This window comes from Gobius niger (assembly GCF_951799975.1).
Source record: "Gobius niger genome assembly, chromosome: 17".
Lineage (NCBI taxonomy): Eukaryota > Metazoa > Chordata > Actinopteri > Gobiiformes > Gobiidae > Gobius > Gobius niger.
In genome coordinates, this window is record NC_136868.1 from 21,119,645 (window position 1) to 21,133,528 (window position 13,884).

Here is a 13,884-nt window from a genome sequence, read left to right on the forward strand (position 1 = left end):
TCTAAATATGTATTCTAAATACATGTATTCAGTTACTCCCCAACACTGCGAATAGTACACATGCATGTATTTGGTACATGGTACATTACAGAGCATCGTGTTCGAACCCTTGTTGGTGTATTGTGACAATAATTCCTAGAAAACAAACAATCCTGTAATTTTTTTCTGCAGGTGTGAATATCCACAAAGCACTCACCCCCAAACCCAAGATACCGTAAATGCTCTAATACTGGCCTGTATTCCATTAGCGGCCGGGTCTCGCTGCTGGTGGAGACAAATTTAAGCCGGTCTCTAAAACAGGCCGGCGATTATTAGAAACTATAGCGGTAGAAATATTCCCCTTGTTAGGAATTTGTCTCATGCTCGTGTAAATGATAAATCACGTGTAGGAAGTAAAGAAACGGGAACCCGGGCCAATGGGTAACGCTGCGGAGGAGCTGATCCGAGCGTAACTTTGACACAGATTTAGCCACAAACCTCCTGTGGCAAAAACAAATGTTGTGTGACCCTCCAGAGATTTAATAAAGTCACCATCACGTCTTCAAAGCACGTCCAGCTGCTCCGTGTGCAGGTCAGTCCCACGCCTCAAAAATAACTCCTCCGATCAGCGCGAGCGTCTCGTCTTCTCTCGGGTCAGTCTCATGATCGATCACGAACACAAACGCTCCGTCTAAACTCACCTTTTACACAAGATAACAACAAATAATCCGGTCCGCGGTAAAAACGAAACAGAAACCTGCAGTGACATTGATGTAAATGCTCCGCTAACAGCAACGAAACACTTCCTGTTGTCCCGACAAAATAAAAGGCGTCAATGTTCCAGCCGCTGGGAGAGTGTTTGAAATGTTAATTAATAAATGAACCTAATATTTTAGGTTCAAATGGACACAAATCTCGTTTTTCTTCATTTTCCTGGTCGTCCGTTTTGCTAAAATAGAAATAAAGGCCTGTCTCTAATTGTGGCCTGGTTCCAATAAAGGCCTGGTCCTAGATGCCCCCTTTACGGTAAGTAAGTATGTGCTTTATTTTTTTCATTGTATAACCGTACAATTAAATAGTGTTCAGTTGTTAGTCCTGAGCCGCGCTACCAGCATGTTTCTGGAGGTCGGGGAAATCGTAGCACCCGGAGGAAACCTGGCTGCCTTCAGTCCTGGGTTTGTTCCTGTTTCAGAGTGTGGTGTCCTGCACTGGTCAGGTCCTGCTGTATTCTGGTAAAGTTACTCTTTCATTTGAGAGTATTTAGGAATACTATTATTTAGAATACAAATAAATGTAATTACATGTGAAAGTATTCTAAAAGTAGTTAAAGTACTCAGAATGCAGTAGTAACAGTAAAGTAACAGAATATGCTACAAAATACATTTTAAGGCAAGTATTCAGTAACTAAGTACAATTTCAAAGTATTCTCCCCAACACAGGCTACATCTGTGGGAGGCTCTTGGTGCCACTTCATTGTTTCAGAAGAACACATGTATAGGTTTCTTTATGTCTTTAGCTCATACACTACCAGGACTATTATACTCCACAGTAAAAAAAAAAATCTGCCAAACCCCACAAAAAACACGGCAAAGACGCACAAAATCATACAGAAAAACAGTGTGGAACAGAGAAACCACACATGCAGTTTGCAGATAAAGGCAAAAACCCAGCTGTACCAAGAGGGAGGAAGTTGCTGCTTGTTTACATGACTGTTTTGTTTTTATAATAATCAGGAGGTCAAAGGTCGGCGGTTTAGTCTCATTTTCTATTAGGTTGGACAAGCATAAATGTGACGTATGGGTGGTGGTTGAGAGCAGAATGCAGACTCCACATGTACAGCTTCAAACTCATGATCAGCTACGCTAAAGGCCAACCACTCTGCCACTACAAACAATCACCCTTTTCATTGGTAACCCATAAGTGCTCTCCTCAATTGTTCTCACCACCACAAAAGTTCATTCCTGTGCAGAGAAAGAGCTGCCGACAAACCTCATACCAATCTCCTTCATTCGGTGCCTGCTGACGTGGCCTTGAGCTTTGATACACACAATTGGAGAAAGCAACTCTAACCCTAAGCTAGCAATTACCAGGTGAACCCTCTCCACCTGAACCATTATGCTGATTGTCATGTGGATCACACTGTGTCCTGCTCAGGTGGGAGAACACTTACATAATGTCCTTTTTTCTTTCTTTTTTTTTTATCACTTTGTTGCCAAAAATGTATCCCATTATGTAACCAACAGCCACCAAATTGTACGTAGTTTCCATCCAGGTTCAGTGTTTTCTTGATAATACAGAACATTGGGCCGAACCACATTATTGGTGTTTTCTGCTGTGGCTCTTCTTTATTGCACATGATCACATTAGTGTTTCAGAAGGCATTAGGCCAAAGTCCTGGCGTCAATAAGCAGCCGCAGGTCGGGCCAGATTGCATTAGTGTGGTGGGATCAATGGCCTCCGGGAAGCTGCGGGTCTTCTGTGGAATCATTCTTCTGCAATAACGACTGACTTAGAGTTAAAATGATTTTTCGTTATTTTATGGGCTGCTGTGACCTCATTTGCCTGAACCTCAGCCTGACCTGCAATTTGAAGTCGTTTTTTAAAGGACGTAGGACAGTGAGAGCTAACAGTCGTCTCTCACTGTGCCGAGAGCTGGCCTTTTGAAGCATCATCTTAAAGTGTAGCTTGTGTCCCATGTAGCTGTGCTTTAGATGAACTGAATGATTCACGAGAGACTGATTCAAATTGCCTTATTAGCTTTGGTTAGGTGTTGCCAACTGAGGCTCCTTGACTGTTTTTTCCTCAATGTGCAGAGAACAAATGGCCACTGATGTTGAACACGCTCACACACACACACATTCAACACACCCTGTTATGTAAGTGAACTTGCCAAGTTAGTTAAGCTCAGGCCCATTATTCACGCTCTAAAAAATGATGACACTTGCGTAATCAAATGGACAACAACTTTAAACATTGATTTTTAATCTGTGCTGTTTCTGTTTAGTACTATAGTCGGTAAAACTTCAGTGAATGCAGTAATTATAAATGATGAACTCATACATTAATACATTTGGGATTTGTATTTTCTAAGTTAATCAAAGTACATTATGAACATGCAGAATTGTTTTATTTGAACATTGTGACAGTCTGTATTATATTCAGGTGTTAGCAACGACAAGCGCCTTTGTGTCACTGGATAAGTTCAACTGCCTCTTTTTAGGTGAAGGCTCAAATGCTTTTTCAAATAATTTCTTCTCTGACAAAACCTGCACTGGTTAAAAGCAGAGCAGTGAATATGTTGATCTTAAGATCTATATTCTGCTTCCCTAGCGTTGATTTATTTGAAGTGTGGAAAACTCTGTGACCCGCTCTAAAATAAGACTTTCTTTATCAAAATGTATCTTAACTCAGCAGGAGATTCCTTCAAATGAAATCTGTGTGGAGAGAAACATGAGATAAGTGGTGTCTGGCTTTTCTCAGCAGCTGTAACTTCCTAGTGTCTTGGCTGACTTCTCTCTGTGTCGGGACAAGGACTTACCTGCTCTGATCCTGACCAGCCGGCTAAATGAAGCCATTGTGTGCCTTTCCTCCTGCCGTCTCACAACATCTTCGGGTTACACAGGCCAATCCTGAACTTTGCTCTGGGAAATTGCAACTACAACCCTGAACAGACCCGACTGACCCACGCACACTGTGGGCATTGTTGCGCATGTTACTCAAGACTCCATTTCTCTTATACCATCTGAGGATTAGAGCAAACTAGTGGTGTTGTGTGATGAAGATCCGTGGCTTATGCTGGCCATATTTCACACTGCGATTCAGGTTTCATTCCCAATGTGCCTCGTGTGACGGCTCGAGTCACATTTCAGGTAGCAGTCTGATTTGATTAGTTGTGGAAATATCATAATAATAATGAACATCATGACTCATATGGAGGAAATCTTTTTTAATCTCTTTTTAATCTGTTAAAGACCTTAGTCCTGAAGAAGAGGCACTGATTTCTGGATTTATTAATTGTTTTCAATTGGAATTTTTGTGTGAAAAACACATAAAAAAAATTTTTAATAACAAATTATTACAAGTACAGCATCACCAAATAAGATCTCCAGAGCTGGTCTTTAACAGGTTAAACAGTTTAGGATGTGCACCACTTTACACAATCATAATGAAATCATGATGTATTAAGGATTAGCAAATGATAAATTCATGATTGCCGTGAATTGTATCCTACAAAGTTATACTTTGTGTTTTTGCCCATAGATTTCCTCCATATGAGTCATGATGTTCATGCATGATCCTCATGATCATGATTGGTTGATTATTTTATTGTCATTTCATTGCCGTTTTAGTGAATTCATGGTATTCTTATGTGAACCTCATGATCATGATGAATTATTAAGATTGTGTACATTCATTACAGAAGTTAGACGTTTAATTCAAGGATGAAGTCATCCATGAACCAACATGTGATCATGTTTGTTCCTGAGAGATCATGATTTAATAATGCATGAATGTTTCATGAAATCATCCATTAATTCATACATACATAACTTTATGAAAATCATGCATGAACTCATGTACCATTATTATAAAGTGTTACCAGCTAAACTAAGTTGTCTTCTGCACACAGAATTAATCATGATCCTGATTAATTACTCATGATCATCATGAGTTTATTGCCTTAACTATGTCAATTCATTCTGCATTTATTCATGAAAACTACATGATGAAGTCATGTATAAAGTCATTATTAATTAATGGTTGTGTTCATCATGAATTATGCATTAATGTATGTACCCTTATTATAAAGCGTCTCTTTGGTAAAGAACTTGATTTTACCAGAGGAAGCCCTTGATACTGAAACTCACTAAACAATAGAGGTTTATTGTTGAGTGTATTTTTTTTTTAGAATGAAGACGGGTGGTACAATTACAGACTATACCCCTCCCACTGGATCTGCGTATATGTAGCACGCTACCAAAAATGATAAGTGCTGACAAAGCTTCTTGTGTAGGAAGTGAGGCAACCAAAACGTATATTATCGGGTACCATGAAAAAGCCCTGTGAGGCTGAAATCTTACACAAACATATGCTGCCACGCACATTTCCAGTGGGTGCAGACACTCTCTACGTTGGGTGTCTGTGCACTGTTGTACTATGGGGAGTTTCTTGTAAGTCAAGCTCCCATTATCCTTGTGCCTGCTTTAGAGAAATGAGATTAGGAGGTGCACTGTTAAATATAGTTCCCACTCTCAAAATAGATCCACTCATGGAAAACACAGACAAGAAAACAACAAGCTGAATGGTGTGGAGAGAGCAGCATCTTGCCTTTTCGGAGCCTGAGGAGAGGCTTGTATTACACTCTTATTGCACTAACGGCCTGCACTGAAGGACCAGAGCTGCTTGGCCTGAAGTCACCGCTTTATCTGTCACCCCATGTCAGGAGGAATTAGCTCCTGCCTCCTGCATGTCTCATACAATTGCAATTAGAGGGGAGGTTCATTCAGAGAAACTTAAAAACACATCTGCTTGTCCCTTCATAGCTCTCTTCAATCTTTTCATTTAATTTTCAATAATATGTTTTTACTCATTTGGACCATAATCAATTTAACATCTAAATCCAAAGAGTCGAGCTTGAACAGATTAGTGACAAAATAATTAAAAATACACCTGTGTAACAGCTGTGCAGTAACCAACCTCCAATACCTGAATCATAGAACAGCACACTATTAAACACTACTGTTTTTTTTCCTCATTATTATTATTTTACACAATCCATCACCACAGTAACAGGTGCAAGCTTTGCATCTGCTGAGCTGTGTCTTAGTGCGACAGAGGTAATCAGCTGCAGATTATCGGTGCTCGGACAAGGGACTTATGAATGTGATTCTGAGGAATGCCTCGCACTGGTATTTGTTACATTATTCAACAAGGAACCCACTGTGAGGCTTTTGAGCTGGCTGTGGGCTCAACGCACGACGAAAGATGTGAAAAAAAAGAAAAAGAAGAAGAAGTAACCAAACAGCCCATCTGGACCCCCTGTACTGGGGAAACCAATTAGCACTTTTATTGAAAACCAAGGGATATTAGCAAAACCACAACTACAAAGCCAAACAACTGCACTTTCTCTGAAATTTGCACGGATCAACTCCAAAAACAGCAAATTATATAAATGCTTCTCAGAAAGAGAACATTTATTAAGCGTCATAGAACTTGGATAGTGTAAAAGGGCGGCATGGTGGTGCAGCACTTTCCCCCAGCACGAATGTGGAAGTCAAAGGCTACATTAGCACAGCGATAGCTTTGGCAGTCCGTCCTTTTCATGTCTCAACTCTCGCTATGAACTCCAGCTGAGACGTGTTGTGCAGGGGGTTCTGTTAGAGCTAGAAATGAGTTTAGACAACAGCTGAAGGATTTTACTCAACTACTATTTGTGTCGTGAGTAAACTTCGATCTTGACCAGGAGCTTAGATATGTATGCCAAATGTATGATACATGCACCAGACCGTCTGGGCAACCCCTACTACTACAATCTTTATTTTCATTAATGGATGCCCCTAGAGCTGTGCCAGAGGCCCAACTATTGCATACAAGATTATTGTTTCCAAATCACAGAGTCACAAACCTGTTGCGTCTGGTACAGAACCATTGTTCCGAGATACTGTAAAGGAGGAGCTTCTTGGAGAGAGTGGGGTCATGTGGGTTTCCGGAAACCCCCTTTGGACGCTTTGTTATTTGGGTCAGAAATATTCAGCCAAATTTAGCAGAATCTTCCTATTGTTCTATGTTTTCCATCTGCTCAGGTCTGTTAGAAAGCAGGGCCCTGCCTTCGTGTCACCATAGACACTCTGTGAAGCTGGAAACAATAAGTATTGTGCACAGAAAAGGCAACAACCACCTCCTGGATATGGTTATATTGTATTTCTGTGACTTTTACATGAATGTATTAAGTTTGTGTAGGCTCGCAGTAGTTGTATTGTAGAAAATTTTAATATTGTTGACTGGGCTGATTGAGTTGAGGACGTTTTGCTTCTATTCCTATTCTAAATTAAAAACTACATCAAGTTGTCATCAAGGCACCTCTTTGCAAACAAAACAATGAGTGTGTTTTACAAAAGGGTGAGTTAAATGTACAACTCTCTTCATGTGGAAATGAGGAAAGTAAGTCCAAACTCAGTGCCCAGGCTGAGACCTTGCCAACAGTGCTTCCTTCAGCTCACCCACATTGGCTTTGCAGTTACGCAACCAACAAAGACAGATTAGAAGACTAGCTGAAAGAAATATGCAATGAGGGAATAAACAGGAGTGGCTGCTTTTCAGAATGAGACTGATTTTGTGTGCGGCTCATTTCAAGGAGATTTCCGCTGTGTGATGGGAAATAGGCCATTGACATTTAAGAGAAAATTAGTCTTCGTTGAGAGCCTTTTCTGCGTTGGCACATCCGACCAATCGCCATTGTGTGCCAGGACATTCCACATGAGATTCTCCAGACCAACAGCAATTGATTGTATTACCACTATATTAGTATTTTTTTTTTTGCTATAATATTTTTTTTACGTTTGATTTTAAAAGCTCAGGTCTGTGTCGGTAAATATGAAAGTTGTTTATCACACGGATATGTAAAAGGACAAGCCATGATGCCGAGGCTTGGTGTGTTCCCAAGGTAAAGGTCACTGCGCCTTCACAACTGCACCAAGCACCGCGGCTCTTCCGTCATTCTGCACCGCCTACACACAGGGATCATGGGGCTTAGTGGACCGTTTGGTAGAGGAAGTCCAGGAATCATGGCAACACAAATCAAAGCTGAGAGCAGATACGGTCCGGCATTGGCCTCGTCTGACCAAGAAATCAACAAAGAATCTGTGTAACTCCGTAAATACAAACTGATAACAGTACCACCAAAGGAAATGTATATTTTTCTCAGAGACACTTAAACCTCTGAACCCCCGCCCTAACCAAACACATATTCTCCAGGTTTATCGAGGCATAATAACGAAGATGAAGAAGCAACAAAAACGCAAGAAGTTATGAAAAAGCAACAAGAAATGTGACCAAACTAAAACAGCATCAAAAACGTGACAAAGTAGGGTCAAGAAATAAATAGAAAAGTGACAAAAAACGTGACAAATAAAACAACAAAATGTGACAAAAAAGCAACAACAACGTGACAAAATAGGGTAAAAAAAAATGCACCAAAAAAGTGACCAAAATGTGACAAAAAAGCAACAAAAACGCAACAAAAAAAGGAACAACATGTGACAAAAAAGCAACAATGTGTGACAAACAAGCAACAAAAACATAGCAAAAAAGCAACAAGAAAAGCAACAAAAACGTGACAAAAAATCAACAAAAAGCAACAAAATTGCTACAAAAACGTGACGACAGCGAATGAAAAGACAATGAGGAAAAATCTCAGATCAGTTTTGTAGGTCTTAGCTTTCAAATGAGGCCTTACACTGGTCTGCAAGAAGCTTTTAGAGTTGGGTAAAGTCAAACTGAGGAAAATGCGCTTTGCTATAGTGGGGGTTAAGAGGTTAAATCTTCTTCAAGCGGCTCTTCAAAGGCTTTCTACATTTTCATACAGGCTTGATGAGTCAGCCTTGATTATTTGATAAAGTTAAAAAAAAAAAGTTGAACTCAATTCAGAGGTTTCCAGGTCGTGGGCATGCAAAGCTCCATTCGAAAACTTTTCCAAATTTTAGAATGAACAAAGCTACGTGCAGCTATGGGACAATAATGGAATTTATTTTTGCTGAAAAGAGTGACTCAGCATTTCTCATTTATTTATTAAAAAACACATTTTGAATCACAAACACCTCCGCAAACCTCTTGTTATATATTCATTTTTTTTACTCAGAGAGAGTTCGTAGTTTCTAAATCAAAAGGGTTGTTGTTGTTGTGTTCCTCTTCAAACAGACAAGACTTCTGTGGGGGCCGCCTGTGTACCTCACCAGAGCAGTGCCATATTAGTTTGTGCATGTAATTAAAAAGTAACTCAAAGTCCCAGCTGTTATGTAAGTCTTACATAATGACTTTCAGGGGATTTCAGGTAAATAACGTCTTCACACCAGATCATCAAATAACACTATCCCATTTGTGGGCATTGTATTACCGCAGTTAAACTCGCGGAGCTAGGCGAAGTAAAAAGGATTATACCTGTTGTGAACAAACTGCAGCTCGTCGGGGGATTATTATAATTTACTCTCAAGAACAGGAAGTGGACCTGAAAATATAGATAAACTGTGAAAGTTCAATGAGAAAAGGGAAATAACTGACAAAGCTAACACAAACTTGATCTCATATTCTTTATACAGTCTCGCGGACCATTGCTAGTTGTGTTCTGGGAGCTACTTTGCTCAGTGGGTCCTTATCCCTACTTTGTGGTCATATTTTTTCTAATCCAGCATGCAAAAAAAAATTTTTTGAACGCGTGTCTCTTTGATCCATGGCTTGTTGCGTGTCTTGAATTGAATGTGCTGCATTTAATTATGTCTGTTCTCTTCAGATTTAGTCCATGGGCCAAACCCCAAAATCTGGCATATCGGTACCGAAAAGGTGGCAAAGGCTATCATTGATTTTTAAGTAGGTCCATGTCTGAGGTTTATATTTTTGTATGATAGCCTTTTCAGAGTTACAGCTTTATCATAGTTTTCAGCTGTTGAAGTGAACCACCCCCTTGTCAAAAAAGTCGCTTTTGACACTGGTCCATATTTTGGTTTAGGCCATTTCCAGCCCATTAGATACTGATTTACACCATTGTATTTGGTATCATTGTAAAGAAGACATTTACAGGTTTCATTTGAGCCCAAATGTACTACTCTGTGACTATTACCATGGTAACCAAAGCTCCTCAAACACAAACCTGAGGACGTTTTTTCACCATTTTCACAAAAACAGTTTTACTATGTTTAACGCTGTTTCTTCAAGGAACATCACAGAGACAAATGTTTGATACTGGGAAACTCTCTAGACTCTGAGGATTCAGGAAATGTATAACATGTCAGAACTTTCTCAACTTAAGGCCTCACTGTGAGCCACGAAGTAAAAGAATGTCCACCTCACATGAGCCTCTCCCATTGAAATAAGCCTATATCTGCCATTCTAAGGTTGGAACAGCTGAGACACAGGTGAGACTTTCTGTCCAGGACAGGCCAATGCAACTTGAACATACATTTATAAAAATTACAATTATTCGGTATAAGACACTGCTCACAAAAAACACATCCTAGATGTCAATCAATTCGATTTTTCGTATGAAAATCTTTATTCATAGTGTAGGGCAGGGGTCACCTACCTTATTTCGGCTGAGGGCTACTTTAAGAGCATTAAGTTGTTCGAGGGCTACCAGTTAAAAACAGTGTACGTTTAAAAACTTAAACGTACACTGTTCACTTATAGGATATTGACCCCATATTATATTAAAATAGCTTTATTTTAAACTCATACTGAGTCACAAGAACCGAAATAACTGTAATTTTAAGAATTAGATTCAAGAAAATGAAGTGTTTTACACTTTAGAAAAAGTCCCAAGGGCTACTGGACATGCCCCAAAGGGCCCCTGGGTGCCCGCGGGCACCACGTTGGTGACCCTGGTGTGGGGCAATGTGTTGAGAACAAAATAACATAAGAATGATAAATGGAAATCAAATTCTCAGCCCCTGGAGGTCTGGATCCCAAATTATAGTCAAAATCAAAGTGACAAATCAGGTCACTGGTTGATCCAGATTCTGTAGAAATTCCTCCAAACGAGTCTGTATCATCCTCAGTCGTGTGAGTGGCCTCCACGTGCCTGAATGCACTCCCTACAACGCCTGGACATGCTCCTGATGAGACCACGGATGTCCTCCTGAGGGATCTCCTCCCAGACCTGGATTAGAGCATCAGTCAGCTCCTGGACAGTCTGTGGTGCGACGTGGCGTTGATGGATGGACCGAGACATGATGTCCCAGATGTGCTCTATTGGATTTAAGTCTGGGGAACAGGCAGGCCAGTCCATAACATCAATACCTTCATCATGCAGGAACTGCTGACACACTCTTGCCACATGTGTCCTGGCATTATCAGGCATCAGAAGGAACCCAGGGCCCACAGCACCAGCATATGGTCTTACAATAGGTCTGAGGATCTCATCCCGGTACCCAATGCCAGTCAGGGAACCTCTGGCTCACATATGGAGGGCTGTGCGGCCCTCCAATGAAATGCCTCCCCAGACCATCACTGACCCACCACCAAACCGGTCATGCTGGCTGATGTTGCAGCAGCAGAACGTTCTCCAGGGCGTCTCCAGACTCTGTCACGTCTGTCACATGTGCTCAGGGTGAACCTGCTCTCATCCGTGAAGAGCACAGGGCACCATTGGCCAATCTGCCAATCGCTGTGTTCTCGGGCAAATGCCAATCGGGCTGCACGGTGTTGGGCAGTAAACACCGGCCCAACTTGTGGACGTCGGGCCCTCATACCACCCTCATGGAGTCGGTTTCTGACCGTTTGAGGACCAACATGCACATTTGTGGCCCTCTGGAGGTCATTTTGTAGGGCTCGGGCAGTGCTTCTCCTGTTTCTCCGTGCACAAATGAGCAGATAGCGGTCCTGCTGCTGGGTTGTTGACCTCGGTTGGCCCCCCCCCAGGTCTCCTGGTGTACTGGCCTGTCTCCTGGTATCTCCTCCAGGCTCTGGACACTGCGCTGGGAGACACAGCAAACCTTCTTGCCACAGCACGAATGGACGTGCCATTTTGGATGAGCATCACTCCCTGAGCAGCTTCTGTGGGTTGTAGATGCTCCTCATGATACCTCTAGTGGTGAGAACACTGGACAAATGCAAAAGTGTTCCAAAAATACGGTACAAAGGATGAAGACAGGGAAATGGTCTGTGGTCACCACCTGCAAAACCATTCCTCTTTTGGAGTGATCTTGCTAATAGCCTCTCATTTCCACCTGTTGTCTGTTTAATTTCCACAACTCCAAGTGAAACTGATTCACAATAAGCATGGCTTCTTAACTGGACAGTCTGATATCCCAGAAATTTGACTGACTTGGTCTGTGTTTTTTGAGTGTGCCCTAAGTTTTTGTGAGCAGTGTATAAACTGTATCCTAAATTGTAAAAAAAAAAATCCATATTATGTAGTCTACACAATGCACTCACTGACAGTCTCATTCACTTTTAACTCATTCACTACTGAAACCACATCATTTTACATTTGTATTTGGTAAATGAATAACATTTCTAGCGATATAACATTGCAGACACCATTGTCTTTTGCTTCTAGAGAGTTGTGCAGTCGAATAGCCCTCGGGACAAAGACAAAAGGGGGTTAACTATCGCTAGATTTTGAGTCAAAAGCTAGGTTAGAAGCACCAAGGTGTTCTACCGTATAGAACTGGATTCTACAGAAAATTAACTCAGGGGACATGAAACGAAAAGAACAACATGCAAACTCTACACAGAAAGGTCCCACATGGCCTGGGATATCGAACCCAGGAACGTCTTGCTGTGAGGTGACAGCTAGACATTCAGTCAGTCTTGAATCCCCTTGTACAAAAACTATCATGCTGATAGAAAAGGGCGAAGGGAATACCTTTATGTCCAAGAAGACACACAAACTGCAGTTGGTTAGACAGTTAGTTATCCAAGAACCAAGCTTTTCCTGCAACAGTTGACAATGGCGACTCGTGACCAATGGCAATGTTGTGTTTTCTTCCAACCAGACTCTGCGACCGGGACGGGGCGAGGGAGGAAAAGTGGTGTTGGGGTGAATTACGGCTGAGTACAACCTGGAAACATAGCAGGACCGGCTTTACATCTTTTTCTCTCAGATACGGACACTGGTTAACTCAAGTTTTTAGTTTGACCTGATAGAGCTTATAGAAGCCCATAACACTAAAGGAAGAACATGAGGCAGCACGATGTAAGCTAGGAAAAGAATGTGGGTCTTGTCTTGTTTGGAGCAGCGCTGTCCTTGCGCCAGGTGGAAGAACTGGCCCAAAAAGTGTTAAATGCGCAGGAGAGATTGCATGCCCTCAGTGGTTAGTCTTAGTGCTTAGCGTTCTCTTGCCTCTCAGCATGAAGTTCAATTTAGGTGTTTTTGTGTAGAGTTTACACATCCTCTGTGTCTGGACAGGTTTTTTTTCGGGTGCTTTCGTTTCTTCCATCAACGTAAAAGATGCACAAGAGGATAATCCTCTAACTTGGTGATTCTGAACATGAGCATGGCTGTCCACTGCTCCTGACATGTTCCAGGGCCAGATGGATGGGTTAAATGGTTAATTATTGTAAAGGGACAATAACGTACAGCTTCGATCTGTGGCTCCAATTGAAATGCATCATCTGAGTTACACTTCACAAACAATTGTAAAAGTTCGGAATATCCATAAATCTTCACTTCGTTGTCTTCTTCTGGACCTCGATCCCTACTCGGTGCATGTCCAAATCTAGAATCAATTGGCCTCAGACCCTTGTTCTTCTGCATTGTCCTCACCACTTCCCTATGCATACTTGCTGTTTTTCCTCTCCTCATACAACATTCATGTGCACCTTGTTGAGTCCAGTCTGAGCACATGAAGTATCTTCAAAAACACAAATTTCAACAAAAGAACTCTTGTGATACATTCCTTGTGCTGGATAAAGCATCCCCATGCTACAATTTGCATGTTCTTTTTTCACTCTACACTTGTTGAGGTGTTGAGATAAAATGTGCACAAGAGGCAACAAGAGACAATCCCAAACAGGAATGGTTTCAGAGGTGGAGCCTGCTGAGCTTCCGAGAGACAGTTTTCTAGTTGCATTTGACTGGGCTCGATATAACTATTGTCAGCCTGAGGTGATACTGAACCCTGCAGAGGTGGCACAGTCCAGGATGACAACTCAATAAGTGCCATCGCCAAAAGATTTGTTTCGAGCATATTC